At 42.5% G+C, this 13,209-nt stretch overlaps 1 protein-coding gene across 3 annotated transcripts in view; it reads left to right on the top strand.

The window, feature by feature from the left end:
- MAPRE2 (microtubule associated protein RP/EB family member 2) overlaps window positions 1–13,209 on the top strand; it is a 1,024,543-nt gene that overhangs the window by 377,696 nt on the left and 633,638 nt on the right. For all 3 annotated transcript variants that reach the window (XM_078687332.1, XM_078687330.1, XM_078687331.1), the window contains exon 3: window positions 7,419–7,478. The gene's annotated coding sequence lies outside the window, so the exon portion shown is untranslated. The remainder of the gene's footprint in view (window positions 1–7,418; window positions 7,479–13,209) is intronic.

Here is a 13,209-nt window from a genome sequence, read left to right as displayed (position 1 = left end):
TGGTCCACCGGTAATAGGGTGGAAGGACCTAAAGTTATTGAACATCAGCCGCTGAAAGTTCTCAGAGGTTATGGTCAAACCTTTCTGACCACTTTTCTCGTTATCTTCATATATTCTGGTTATGGGTATTCTGGTTATGGGTATGGATACATTCAACAATATATCCCTTTGCGGGAAGTTTTGTCCATTTCTCGTTGTTTTGGTTGCTGGAAGCAGCTCACCTAATTATAATACTAAATAAGGGAAATTTTATCCTGATCTTCAGCTAGAATAAACAAGAGGTCTACAAGTCTACAAGATTTTGTTTATAATATACAGTGTGTACCTGGCTTATTAGTAGGCATTCTTTGCCGCTTTAGGCAATTATCCAGGACCCAAAGCATATTTAGTGTATTGATACAGTATTTTAAGATACTATGCTTGTTTAAACTTATATGCAGATATTATATGATGTGTACAGTTTCTAGCAAATTTCTGGGGCAGTATTAAAAGAAGATGAAGAAAAGATATATTTTCTGGGGTTAAAATGTTGAACTTAGTCCCAAAATTAAAGTGTTCCAGGGATCTTTTGGACCGATAAGAGGTATTAAAACATATTGATATGAGCATAGTTTGACAAGTAAAAGTGTTTGAAAAAAAAAAAATGGAATCCACTGTTACTTTCGTATTAGGTTGCCATAACAATGGTGTCCCAATTTCAAGCAGATTTGTTGTAGAATTTTTGCAACTAGTTCAGGTAGTGAACTAGAATTCATTGCTTTACACTACCCCTGGAGGAAGTATTAAAAAATGTATATATACATAGCAGACATGGTACTAAAGCCTAAGCATCGCAAAAGTTATGAAGAACACTCTTCTTAGCTTAGTTGTATAACCAGAGGCTAATTTTGATTCAGAAGACGTGGTAGACAGTGGTAGAGAGTTATAATAATTAATTGTTTTTTGTTTTCAAATTTTAAGGAAGGGGATGTGCAGGGTGTAGCAATTAGTCTGGTCAATCTATCTCTTCCTTTAGTTCCACGCATGTTTTAGAAATCCCAACAGATCAAATTACCCAGGTTCCTTCTGCATGTAAATATTTATTTATTTGTTTATGTTTAGTTTTACTCTACTGTTCCTGAGTTTCTCAAGGGTTCCCTCGCATCTTTATGTCCTGACACCAGCACTATGGTTGGTTCTTGTCCTCATCATGAAAATCCTGCAGATGTTGTTTCTAATCTTCCTTCTGCAGAGGATACACAGTAATTATTATTTATTTTCTCTTCTTTATATTTTATGGAAGGGGGATGTGTGGTGATCGCTTGTTGCTTTAAGACCTGGTAGAATTGTTATATGTAATGGAACCTTTTGTAATGTACTGTACTTTGTAGAATGTTATTATTCAGTATGCTGTTTCCTGTTGGTACATCTGCATGCACTTTATTTCATCTGAACTTCTACTTGGAATAAATACTCAAACTACTTGAAGACTTCGTCTTATTCTTAAGGAAGAGGTTACTACACAGTGCTTTGTTTTAAGCTGAAAAAAAGGATCAGCATTAAGCCAGTCTGTAATGGACCATTATTAACATATGTTGTCATTTATACCTGGCTGGGGGTGTGTCAGAAGGGAAAGAACTCCAAATATTCTTCAAACCTCCCCGCCTCCATATCGGATAATCACACTGTGGATACTTTTACACGTTAGTAAGGCCTAACTAACTAGTATGTTTGGCCATCATGTATTTGAATGCATTTTTAAAAGGTTTAACAGAACGTAACTGTAATGTTAAATAAGTCTAGACATATATAAACAATGCCAATTTAATAGAATAATTGTGATACATTTTTGGGGGGGGCCATCGATTAGTTTTTATATGGGTGACATGCCCTTGAAAAGTTTGAAGACAACTGGTATAGATGAACAGGAAGGGGTCCTGGGGGTGCCCGATGCTTGGTGGCATCGAATTGATAGTGGCCAAAAGAGACATTGCCCACTGCTGGATCACACTTGCCCCCCCCCCCCCCCAAACTCACTGTGTGGTCTCGGGGAATGGATGCCTATGCTACGGTGGAGAAGTCAGTATACACTGCCCATGGCTCTTTGCGCAAGGGTCATAAAATCTGGGAAGTGTGGTGGGCCCCGATTAACTATACCCGAGTGTAAATTGCATGGAATAATGTTGTGGACATTTCTAGAACCCATGCACTGTGTTGTCCATGTAGTGAACATGGTCATGGTTTTTTTGTTTTTACAAAACTTTGATCAAAATACCCAAAACTGAATTCTAAAAAAAAAAGGATGTCCATTAATCTATGGGTACCTCCAAGTCAAACCCAGACATGTCATTCTGTATTGTGAAGTGACTCAAAATTATTAGTCATCCGCCTCTATCCACTGATAAAAGTGATTTAGCAGAAAATCTTGGCAGGTTTGTTAATGTCAACCCAACTATATATGCCTCTAAATCTTTTTTTATCGAGATATTATCTATTTCCAGGGTCACTTTCAAGTTACTTAATTTCGCCAGATATTAGTAAAACAAGACATGTAGACCTCTTATGTTAAACTGTGTTGATAAGATCCAGTACACAGGCAGACCAGCACAAGCTGGAGAAATCACACTTTTCCTCTATTTGCTTAAAAGCTGTACATGACTGTCAGAGCCTGTAGACCAATATGCCATTACAATAGTTAAAAATGTCACTTTTAATATCATTGATTTGCCTGTGTAAAGGTCATTAGGCGTGATGTTTCTCAGGCTCGCTCATTTTACCAGTGTAGCTTTTACACTTGAAAGGCTATGATAATTACTGGGGCACATGAGGTGAGACAAGTGTGCCTTACTCCCCAGTACAACATGGGAGCAGCAAAAAGAGCTTGGATGTTCACACAAGGACAGATTGAATGCCTACTGAAATGACTGGGCCGCAGTACACCTCTGTAGCAAGTCCATCAATGCTTCTCCAGCAGAGGATATAATTCAATATCATCTGTCTTGTCACAGTGACAGCTGGTGATGTTTGAGATTGAGCTATCTTAACTCCCCTGCTAACACTACACCAGTATTACATGAATGGTAACAGGAAAACAAGAACCTAACAATGGTACTCCCCTCTTGACATGATGCACACTCCTCATAGGAACTCTGCACTGATGTAGGTGTTTGTGACATAGAGAGAGTTTCTTGTGGTGAGGACTAAGGAAAATTTAGTTATCGGGTGCTACCGGGGCAACACTCAGTTCCAATGGTGCTCTGGCAGTGAATAAATAACATAACCATAACCAACTACGGGACAGAATTGCTCCTACGCTCAGTTAAGATGGCTGTCATTGGTATCCATGTGTAATACTCTCTTCATTGGTTCATAGCGGAATTCCTCGTTTCAGAAAGGTGTGCTTCTGGGATTTCAGATGATGACAAAGCTGAACATTAGGTGTTTCCCTTCTAAGGAACCCGTTTCACAAGCTCAACTATGCTACTTAAAGGTGGTCCCTGTAGAGTAAGTAGGGTATGTGGTCACTTTAGTCAAACACTTCCTCTATTTATTTTCTGGGAAGTAGTCCTTCTTTAGGTACATCAGTTATGCCAGAGGTCTTTTCTCATCATGCAACTCATGGTTTTACTGATTTGCCTGAAGATGTTAAGGCAGGTTTTGTATATTCTGTGCCAGGAAATCGTCATCTTTGGAAACAACACATCACCATGGAATGATGCATGGTGGCGTTCTGAACTCGGCCCATCCCCCACCCTGACATACCACACCCACAACCTCAGCATCATCTTAGGCAGCAAGCTATCTATGAAAAGACAGGTAAACACAGTCTCAACCACCTGCTTCCACAACCTATGTATGCTCCACAAGATCTCCAAGATCACAAGGTGGCTTGCAGTCAACACTAGAAGGACGGTCCTGAAGGCCCTCATCACCAGCAGGCTGGACCACAGGAGCAGACAGTACGTATAAATCACTGCACGCCTCCTACAGAGACTACAGACAATGCAAAACTTAGCAGCAAGACTCATCCTCAACCTCCCCAGATGGACCCAAATTACCTTCCCCTGTACCTCAGGATCGCCTCATCACTGTGGGATTTTAGGAAAGGACTCAAGACCTGGCTTTTCGAATGAACAGAACACCACAAAGCAGCAAGCAACTCCAGTGCCTTGAGACCCTCACAGGTGATTTGCCTTGCTTTATAAATCTTGATTGATTGCGGTCAACATCAGTCTACTCTGAACCATGCACTAAAAGCTTTGTGAGTGCCCAATATGAAGGAAACTACTACTGGGGAGAGTGTGGCTGCAGGGGACCACGGTGAAGGCAGTGAACATAAGAGCAGTATGGTATCACTGGCATTCCCCTCGGCAGCAACCCCTATGCATTTTATTGTCTTCACTCTCAAGGTGGACATTAACCATAAAGAATGGAGTGGATGTGAGAGCAGTATGGCTTCCCTGGCATTCCACTCAGCACTCTCAAGGTGAAAATTGAGCATAGGTTCATGTAAGCGGTGAAGGCATCCTCAATTGAAATCAACGACACGGTGAAGGAAATCAGACACAATATTGCTTCCCTTGGAAAGAAGGTGAATGACAGTGATAAGACAGTCCAAATTTTGGGGGCTGGGGACAGATCAAAACCGATCACAATGGATGACATCAGACTAACTTGTGTAAGGCCGTTCAATCAATATTCATACCTTGAAAATCATCAAGCAAGGGATGGTTAAGGGCCAGAATGTGGCTCACAAGGCACGAATCTCAGAAGTCAAGAAGGATAGGTGAGTATGTCCATCCTACCCAGGTTGAACAAATATTTTTGATATGGAATGTCCTTCAAATCCAGAGCGTGGAAGGTGCAAGAGCAGTAAACATTCTTTGTCCAAGATGATCTACTTGCAGATTCTTTAATTGCTCACACATCTGAGGCAACAGATTACTTACCTGTTCATGCAGGCAAAACAGAAGAATTGACCGGGTAGGGATAGGTTTGTGCCATTAGTATATTGGCGTGGGGGACATAATTGCTCAGATCACTATTGCAGACACAACTGGCGTGTGTGGAGCAGTAATGCAGTTATTTGAACTTTTCACATAGGGTTGATGAAGTGAAGTGCCGTGCCAATATAGGCATCGGGTACTCATCTGACTCTGCAGTCATGATGGCCATTGACTGGACAAAGAATTTTAGGTGATGCTAAATTCCTTCCTAATTCTTCAAGAAAGAATGGATTTCAATTTTCTGATATACATTATTTTGTTCACTCGGACGTATCAGAGAGCACGGGCTATAGAAATATCTTTTTAATAAACTCTAATATATTGGAAGAAAATGTTTTTTTATATCATCTCACTCACTGTTAGATGGCTTTAAGATTGCACTGTCTTTCTATTTGTTCTCGCAAACATAAATACTTTTCGGAAGAGGATGAGAGAAGATTTTATTATTCCAGGAGAAATGAATTCATGCCAGGTACCAGGTGCAAACGGTGAAAACTGTATTGGGTTTGGAAAAGGTTTTATTTCGCTACAGGACAGGATTAATTTAATAAAAGTGACGGGCCTCCTCAGAAATGAACTTTTTCGCAGTTTGTTTATGTATGTAATACAATACGTTAACTCTTGCATTTGTTTATTTATATATTTTACGTTTTCTGTAGATTTTATGAAATGCAGTAATAATTAATATGATAGATTATATTTAATATTGTAACGTAAGAATTTTTTTTATGAGAAAATATTTTGTGCTATGAATTTCATTCCGCCGTGGAGCCACATTTTAAAGAAATTGAAATTGATCCAGAGAGTGATTAAATATAGTTTTTAGATGGTAGCCTTTGGGTTTTGTCGCAGGTGATCGCTTTTCTGAATTGTCTGTATATTGTATTTTTATGTTTGACATTTCTTTCACTTTCTTCATCTAGCCATGTGATAGTGCAGTTTTCCCGAAATGATTTTTTGTGCTGTGAAAATATTTCAGGTAACAAAAAATGTTTAATGCAATCACAGTAGCCCTGAGGAGAACGAAATAAACGCTGATGTATAGGCCTTCCATACTGCCGTGAGTCCTGCCCCACTTTGCCAAAATCCTGATGATCATGGATGCGTCGAATTGGACATGAAGCGATTTCACACAAGTATGTGGCCTGTCCAGCTCTGGTGTATTGTGGACATTTGCTGATTCCCCGTGGTTATAGCTTCACTAAACACCAATTCCTGCCTTGTGCGTGTGCAATACTGGTAGCCTGTCCTACTTGGGACAGCGGTAAACAAGAACCTCCCATCCACAGGGTAGTACAGACCCTGCTGGGGACTGGTGATTAAGCACTCACACTATCTATCTTACAGGGCCCTAAGCTGGAAAGCCTAATGGTCAGAACACAGGGTAGGTTTGACTGATGAAGAGTAGGGAAAGATAGCTACTCATTCTGTGAAGGCTTGACTCAAGCTAAGCGCAGTCAACCTGCTTAACTACAGATGTCTAGCACCCACAAGACACACCATAGGATCTCCTGTCATCCTTGAATGGCTGTCCTATGCTGCACACTGGGTGCTGACCTCCTCCATATGAACTGCCTGTGTCTGGCACTGCAGCCATTTTGAATGGGTCGCTGACACAGTGACACTGTGACCAGAGCAAGCATGTGCTTCACCCTGAGGTGCCCCTCGCCTCGTGGGTCTACTCTTATGCCAACGCGCAATATCTATTGGCACCCCCTCCTACAGTGCTGGCAAAGTTTTCCACACATTGGCCACAACCGAATGCATTCCACTTAGACCACCCTCTGGGTCCATATGGCCCCCTGACCACACTGACACATGGGGATCATACTCCTTGAAGTCGCCACAGACTGTGTTGATAGGTCCCTGTTGAACCAATCATATCCTTCGGTATGTAGGGCTCACTCATTTGGGTCTAACAGGAGGGCACAGGGAATGTGGGTGTTAATGGCGTGTACAAGAATGTCTCTCCATCGAGGATTACTTTCTTATTACCACTGTGCGGATGATACGTGTACACTAGTAATAATTTAGATCATAGTGTGTTTGAGAACAATAAAATTTAAATTTGAGGCAGTGATGGCAAACGTGTGGGGACCAACATATACTGCCTTGTGTAGGCTTCGTCACAGGGCTATTTTCAGTCAGTGGATGCGCCTACTTGTGAAGAGAGGCTTTTGACAAACTAAGCTATCAAGTGATATGAATTAAGAATTGAAGAATGAGTTTGTGGAGTGAACCACACCTAGCCGGACAGTGCCGGGGAGGGTACAGAGCTCTCTACATTGTGATGCCTGAAGAATGGGTTCATTGTGCGATGGCCCTCCTGCTCCTCTTGGTGGCTCGTGGTTGTTGCTTCACCGGGCAGCGCACAACAACAGAAAAGCTCTACTTGTTTCACTGCTCTGATGATCACTTATCTTCTTTTTGCAGAGTCAGGCGGCTGCAAGGAGCATCTGACTGGTCAACTGGGAAGAAGGGTGGATGCAGAAGGTAAGCTGTAATATGTGCGAGTGTGCATGTGTGTGTAGGCAGGCATCCTATTGAATGGTTTACGTGTAAGGCTTCTTCAGAGTTAAAGGCCGTCATCCGTCCTTGTCACACACTATAACGTTCCTCTTTGTGAACATTTCATCAGACGATACATAATGAAGGTGGCCACAGAGGATTGCATGTCAGAATATCGTGTAGACACACATATTGTGTCCTAAATGTTGTGTACCAGCCTGCATCGCTTAGCGTGTAGATTTTCTGTTTCTGAATTCAGCGGGTGATATTTTTATATATGAATTAAGACTCAACATTTAAATCAAACTATGTTCTGCATAGTATTCTGCTACTGCAGCAGAAGAGTCAAGGCCACAGCTAAGAGAGAAAAAAAGAGAAGTACAGTAGGAGACTGAGCTAAAGCACAAATTGTGTTCCAAATATGTAAAGTGCATATAGAATGTGTCTGTGGTGGGCACAGGACTAAAGAACCCTTTACTTCTACCGAGATCAGCGCTTTGAAGCTTCGTCTGAGGTCAGCGGTAGTAAAAATGTGCTGTGATCTGTTGGGGTCACGGGTGATTTCTGTGCCCTTCTCAGTGGGTAGCAGATCATCCTCAGGGTGGTCTTCCTGTAGCTGGGCAAAGGGCCTTAGGTACCTGGGAACTTTCCTTGGTCAGCAGTATACACTGCTTTAAACAGGTCACTTCCAGAAGCCCTGAAAACCGCTCTCAAAGTCCCAAAAACCCTGGTAGATGTGGTCCATCCGAACACATTCACTATCGGTTTGTTTAAAAGGGACTTATTGGTGAGTTTATTATTAATTCATCGTTATGTGGCTAAGTAGGCTGATGCATTATTAAAGCACCAGAAGTGTGTGAAGATCCTAAAAGCAAACTGGCAAAAACAACAGTTTGGTGGGGAAGTGTGGGGGCCCAGGGCAGGGTTAAATGTCCTGGAAATAGGAAGTGTAAAAGAATGAGGAGTTTGTAGGAGAAAAGAAAAGCGAGCAAGCTGTGCTGTTTGAACACGAAACACAGCCGAGTGTGAAGAAAATACAGTGAAAGAGTTGGCAGATGAAAGGCAATCACCCAGACCTATAGCGGAGAGAGGGTGGCACTGTGTTCACCCTACAATGGACTAGAGCAGCGGTTCCTAGCCTTTTGACTTTTGCTGACCCCCCTCTAAATCATAACTGGAATCCGGGAACCCACACTGAGTCATTATTAGAACCTAGGACCCCCGAGCTAAGCAATTTCTATGATTTGAACCTCAAAACAATACAAAAAATACAAAAACTTGTATGCACCAAACAAATGCTCAAATATTGAAATATTTTGTTCAATCCACAATCAAATATAGCAAAAATGTCCACATTTTAAATTTTGCTTCTTTATTTGTATATACTTTTTAATTTATTATTTTGGATATTTCATTTTGTAAAACAGTTGCAGCCCCCTTGAATAGACCTGGGGGCCCCCTGGGTTCCTCGGACCACTAGATTCGAGAATTGTTTGTCGTGAATTTGTTTGACACCATAAACTGTATACATGATGCAGTATTCTTGCAGAATCCGGTGTGGCCTCGTGAAGAGGGCGTTGGGCCGCAGGCCTGTCTTGTGATCCACGTAAAGTGAGGCTTCACACAAGACTGCCATAGATGAGAGACGCAAGAAGGACAATGTGCCTGCTTCATCTTCCAAGGCACTAGTAGAGATGGAAAAGGGTAGAAATGCAACATAATTATATACTTATTTCAAAGAAGTGACTCAAAGTCATCAATCCCTCCTATTGACAGCACAGGCATTAACCTGGAGAGCACACTGGATCTGCAGGAGTGGAGTGCGTAGAAATGTGGGTAATTAGTTAAGCTGGTTGTCCTTTTTTGTTTACAGTTTCTGTGCTCCATCTTTATCTTTACCAAAAGTATTATACTTTTGCACAGTTTCAGACATGAGTATTTCCGCTGCAAGGCAATCTTTCCCGAATCTGCACCTCACTCCTGACTTCAGCATGTCACGCACCTGCAAGAAGACACATTAGACTGTGTGCAGCAATCAGTGTATGCCCAAATGACACGCCCATGTTGCCGTGACCATGTGAACAGAACATCTTTTTGCCTCAGATGCCAAGATGGCTTCTCGAGTTAAAGCTGCTGCTGGTTCAAAATCCATCTAGACCAAATCAATTGTTGATCCTTTCAAAGATAGTAAATTACATAAACTTTATTAGGTAATAACTCCTCTTATGCACAGTCCCTGAAATTCTCATTATGCAGTGCACCACCCCTGTCTATGTTAAATCATCGCCAGGCATCTGATGGTCAGTTGTACTGAAAGCTGCCCAGAGTCCCAATGCAGCCACTAATTCTGAGCTACCAGTGTCCGTGCCCACTGCCTTAAAGAGTGTGTCCAAACACTGATGAGGCCAGACTCACCTGCTTGTTGCTGAAGAAAAGCCGACAAACAACGATCAATCCCAAAGCTTGAAGTTTCTTTCAGTGTGGGGTAGTTTCAGATTTTCAGTTGTGAAGGTGAATTTTCTTTAGATAAAACTAAAAATGCAAGCTAAAAAAAACAGACTTTCAGGATTTAGGCAGTTTAAAAGGGCCCAAAATTATATGAAACACGAGCAGATAATGGACAGGGCGCTGAAACTTTTCAGACACTCACTCCCAGTCACAGATTTGGGTTGAATCCATCATCATTCTTTAGCTCACTTGGCCACCCCAGTTCAGACCCAGCCATATGCAAATCAGTCTTGACCGTGTGCTCATGGGAACAGTCCAGCCCGAACTGCCAAGCCAGCTTCCCTGGACCGGAAATAAGCATCTAAGTGCGCTGGGTATGCCGAGACGTGGGTCCCGGGATCACTGTGCCACTGGATTCAAGCTAGCCTGGCTGATGAGAGATGAAACCCCGAAACCGGTCCTAGGATGCTTGTTTCTGGTCCAGGGAGGACCTGGCTTGGCAGTTTGGGCTGGACTGTTCCCATGAGGCACAGGGTAAAGACTGATTTGCATATGCTGGGTCTGAACTGGGGTGGCGAAGTGAGCTAAAGAATGATGATGCATTCAACCCAGATCTGTGACTGGGGGTGACAGTGTGAAAAGTTTCAGCGCTCCGTCCACCATCTCCTTGTGTTTGCTTTGTTCGCCCTAAGTTGGCAGGGGAATGCCCAGACGTGGGTCCCTTGCTCACTATGTCATTGGATTCAAGCTAGCCTGGCTGATGAGAGGTGAAACCCCAAAACTGCTCCCAGGATGCTTGTTTCGCGTCCCATGAGGCACAGGGTGAGGAGTGATTTGCATATATGGCTAGGTCCAAACTGGGGTGGTATGGTGAGCAAAAGAACAATGGATTTAACCCAGATCTCGTGACTGGGGGTGAATGTTTTGATTTGTTCTGCATTCCGTCCATCATTTGTGTGTCTTTTGCTTTCCCGCCCCAAATTATATCAACAGATTGTCTGAGGAACGATTTAATTAATTTAGTTCGAGTTAAATAAAGTAGCAAGTAAATTATATACTTTTTCTTTTTGGAAATTCACAAACTACTTCGTTAAGTGCACAAGGATTTATTTAGGCATGCGTTTTCTCGTACACGTCATTGGGCTTATTCAAATCTTTATGAGTGGGTGGAGAAAAAAGTGATATATCACAAAACGAATGCTGTTTATTGGTGGAGGCCGAGGCTGGAATTGTGATGTCAAAGGTAACACCGATGTTTGCTCCAGATGCTGCAAACATTTATTTCTTCATAAGGAAACTCAAGAAAGAAAATGGCTGGCTATTTCTGCCTGTGCTGAGTCAAACTTCTGATACTTCTAAGAGCTGCTAAATTATTAACATGGACTTCTTAAGTATAATTATCATGAGAGCAAACTGTGTGTCCCAGAAGTGATTGTTGGAATCTCTAATGTACCCTGCAGAAAACGAGGAAAATCGATCTGTTAACATTTTCTGAAGAACTATCTTTTTTCGCATAATAGCCTGTAAATGTAGCAACATGCAAAAAATCATAAATGGGTCATTTATCTATAACTCCGGCTTATTTTATTTCGTCTACTCACCGCGCTCCCTGTGCAGGTGACAACCCCCCTTAAGCGTTTAGGACAGCCGCACCTGTCTGTGGAGAACATTGGGTGAATCGCCTGCAGTAAAGCAAACATACTATGACAGTTATGTGTCTTTTTGTCTCAAGAGGCTTTGCGATAGCTCTGCAAAGATGCAATGCTTGCCAGTCGCCGTAGAAGGGTGCTCTCCTGGCCACTAGATGGCAGTATATAAAAAGCATTGGCTAGCAGATGGCGTTTCTTCTGAGCGTGGCCTGGGGACGCTGGTAAAGCGTTACGCTTCACGCACACAACAGTGTAACTCGAGAGTCCAAGATGCTGAATCCCATGGTGTACAGCTAGACTTAGTGTTCTGTGTAATGAAAGTGTACATAGGTTTAAAAAGAGGGAGGCCCAACCACAATACATGGGTAAACAATCACTGTTGGCATTTCATCCCCTCATACGTTTTACACCGGTTAGAAGAAATAGCCTTTCACGTTATTGTTCCAAACCCTTCGCTGTTAAATTAAGTTTGTTTTGTGTGAATGTCTTTGCATACGCAGAACCATCTGTGACATATTCAATAATTAAACCAGTTAGTTGTATCAATAAAGGCATTGTTCAGTTGAACTCAATTAACCTGAAAAGAACACCAAGCTGTTACATCGTGCAGTATTACCTCCAAGAGCCAAAACTGGTATAAAAGATCAGAACACAAAAAAGATACGGCAGTGCAGTCTACATCTAGAAACTTTGGAGCAAAACAAGAGAAAACAGGGGTACCCGCAGGGGTGGTTCCTCCATAGTGGCGGAGGAGCGTCGCCCACTGGTCAGAGTCAGTCGGCAAAAAATAAAATGATAATAAAACAATATTATAATTGTATTTTCTGCTGACTGACTGAGCCAGGGATTCTTGGGTGGGGCGGGGATGGGAACTGTAACGTGCGCATGTCGATTTGGCTGCCCGTCTTAGGCTGGCCAAACAGACATGAACACTTAAGTTTTTCCAACCCTGCTGTGTTGACAGTCGGGTTGAAGAAAAGCTGCAGGCTCCCTGTACCTGAGCGAGCATCAGACCAGCCCGTCAAGCTAATCCCCACGCTGCTCTCCTGCTTTGATAGCATGAGAGCATCGTCTGGATTGGGTGGGGAGCTTGTGCTTTGTGTCCCAGTGACTGCCAGGAAGAGAGAAGCACTTTAGGCAGCCGTCGGCAGAAGGACAGGTACATTAAAAAAATATATATATTATTCCCCTAATCCCCTGCCTCACCACTTTAGTTTTGCGACAGCCGCCACTGTCCTAAAGTTCTTTGTAGCTCACATTTGAATAATTAATTGTAATCTGCGAACCATGGCTGAGCCAGACTATGAAGAATTAAATCTCCAGGGGATGTGAGTATACAGCCAACATGGCGGACACACATAGTTATTGCTCCGCCACCGATGCCCTAAGAAATTAATTCTTCTACATCCTATGTCCCACCCAACTTTTTTGAATGCTGGGAGCGGTGATGCACAGCTTGTAGACACCCGAACGATTTAACTGTGGCCGAAGTGAGCGGGATTGGAGAGGGCACGGCGTGCCCCTACTTCTTAAATTCCAAAGATTCCATTCCTTTGCTTATTTATTTTGAAAATGCGTCCCAGGACGCAAGAAATCGCCATCGCCTATAAATAAAGCTG

This window comes from Lissotriton helveticus, chromosome 4_1 (assembly GCF_964261635.1).
Source record: "Lissotriton helveticus chromosome 4_1, aLisHel1.1, whole genome shotgun sequence".
Lineage (NCBI taxonomy): Eukaryota > Metazoa > Chordata > Amphibia > Caudata > Salamandridae > Lissotriton > Lissotriton helveticus.
The sequence above is the reverse complement of the archived record's forward strand: the minus strand, read 5'-3'. Positions and strand labels throughout refer to the sequence as shown.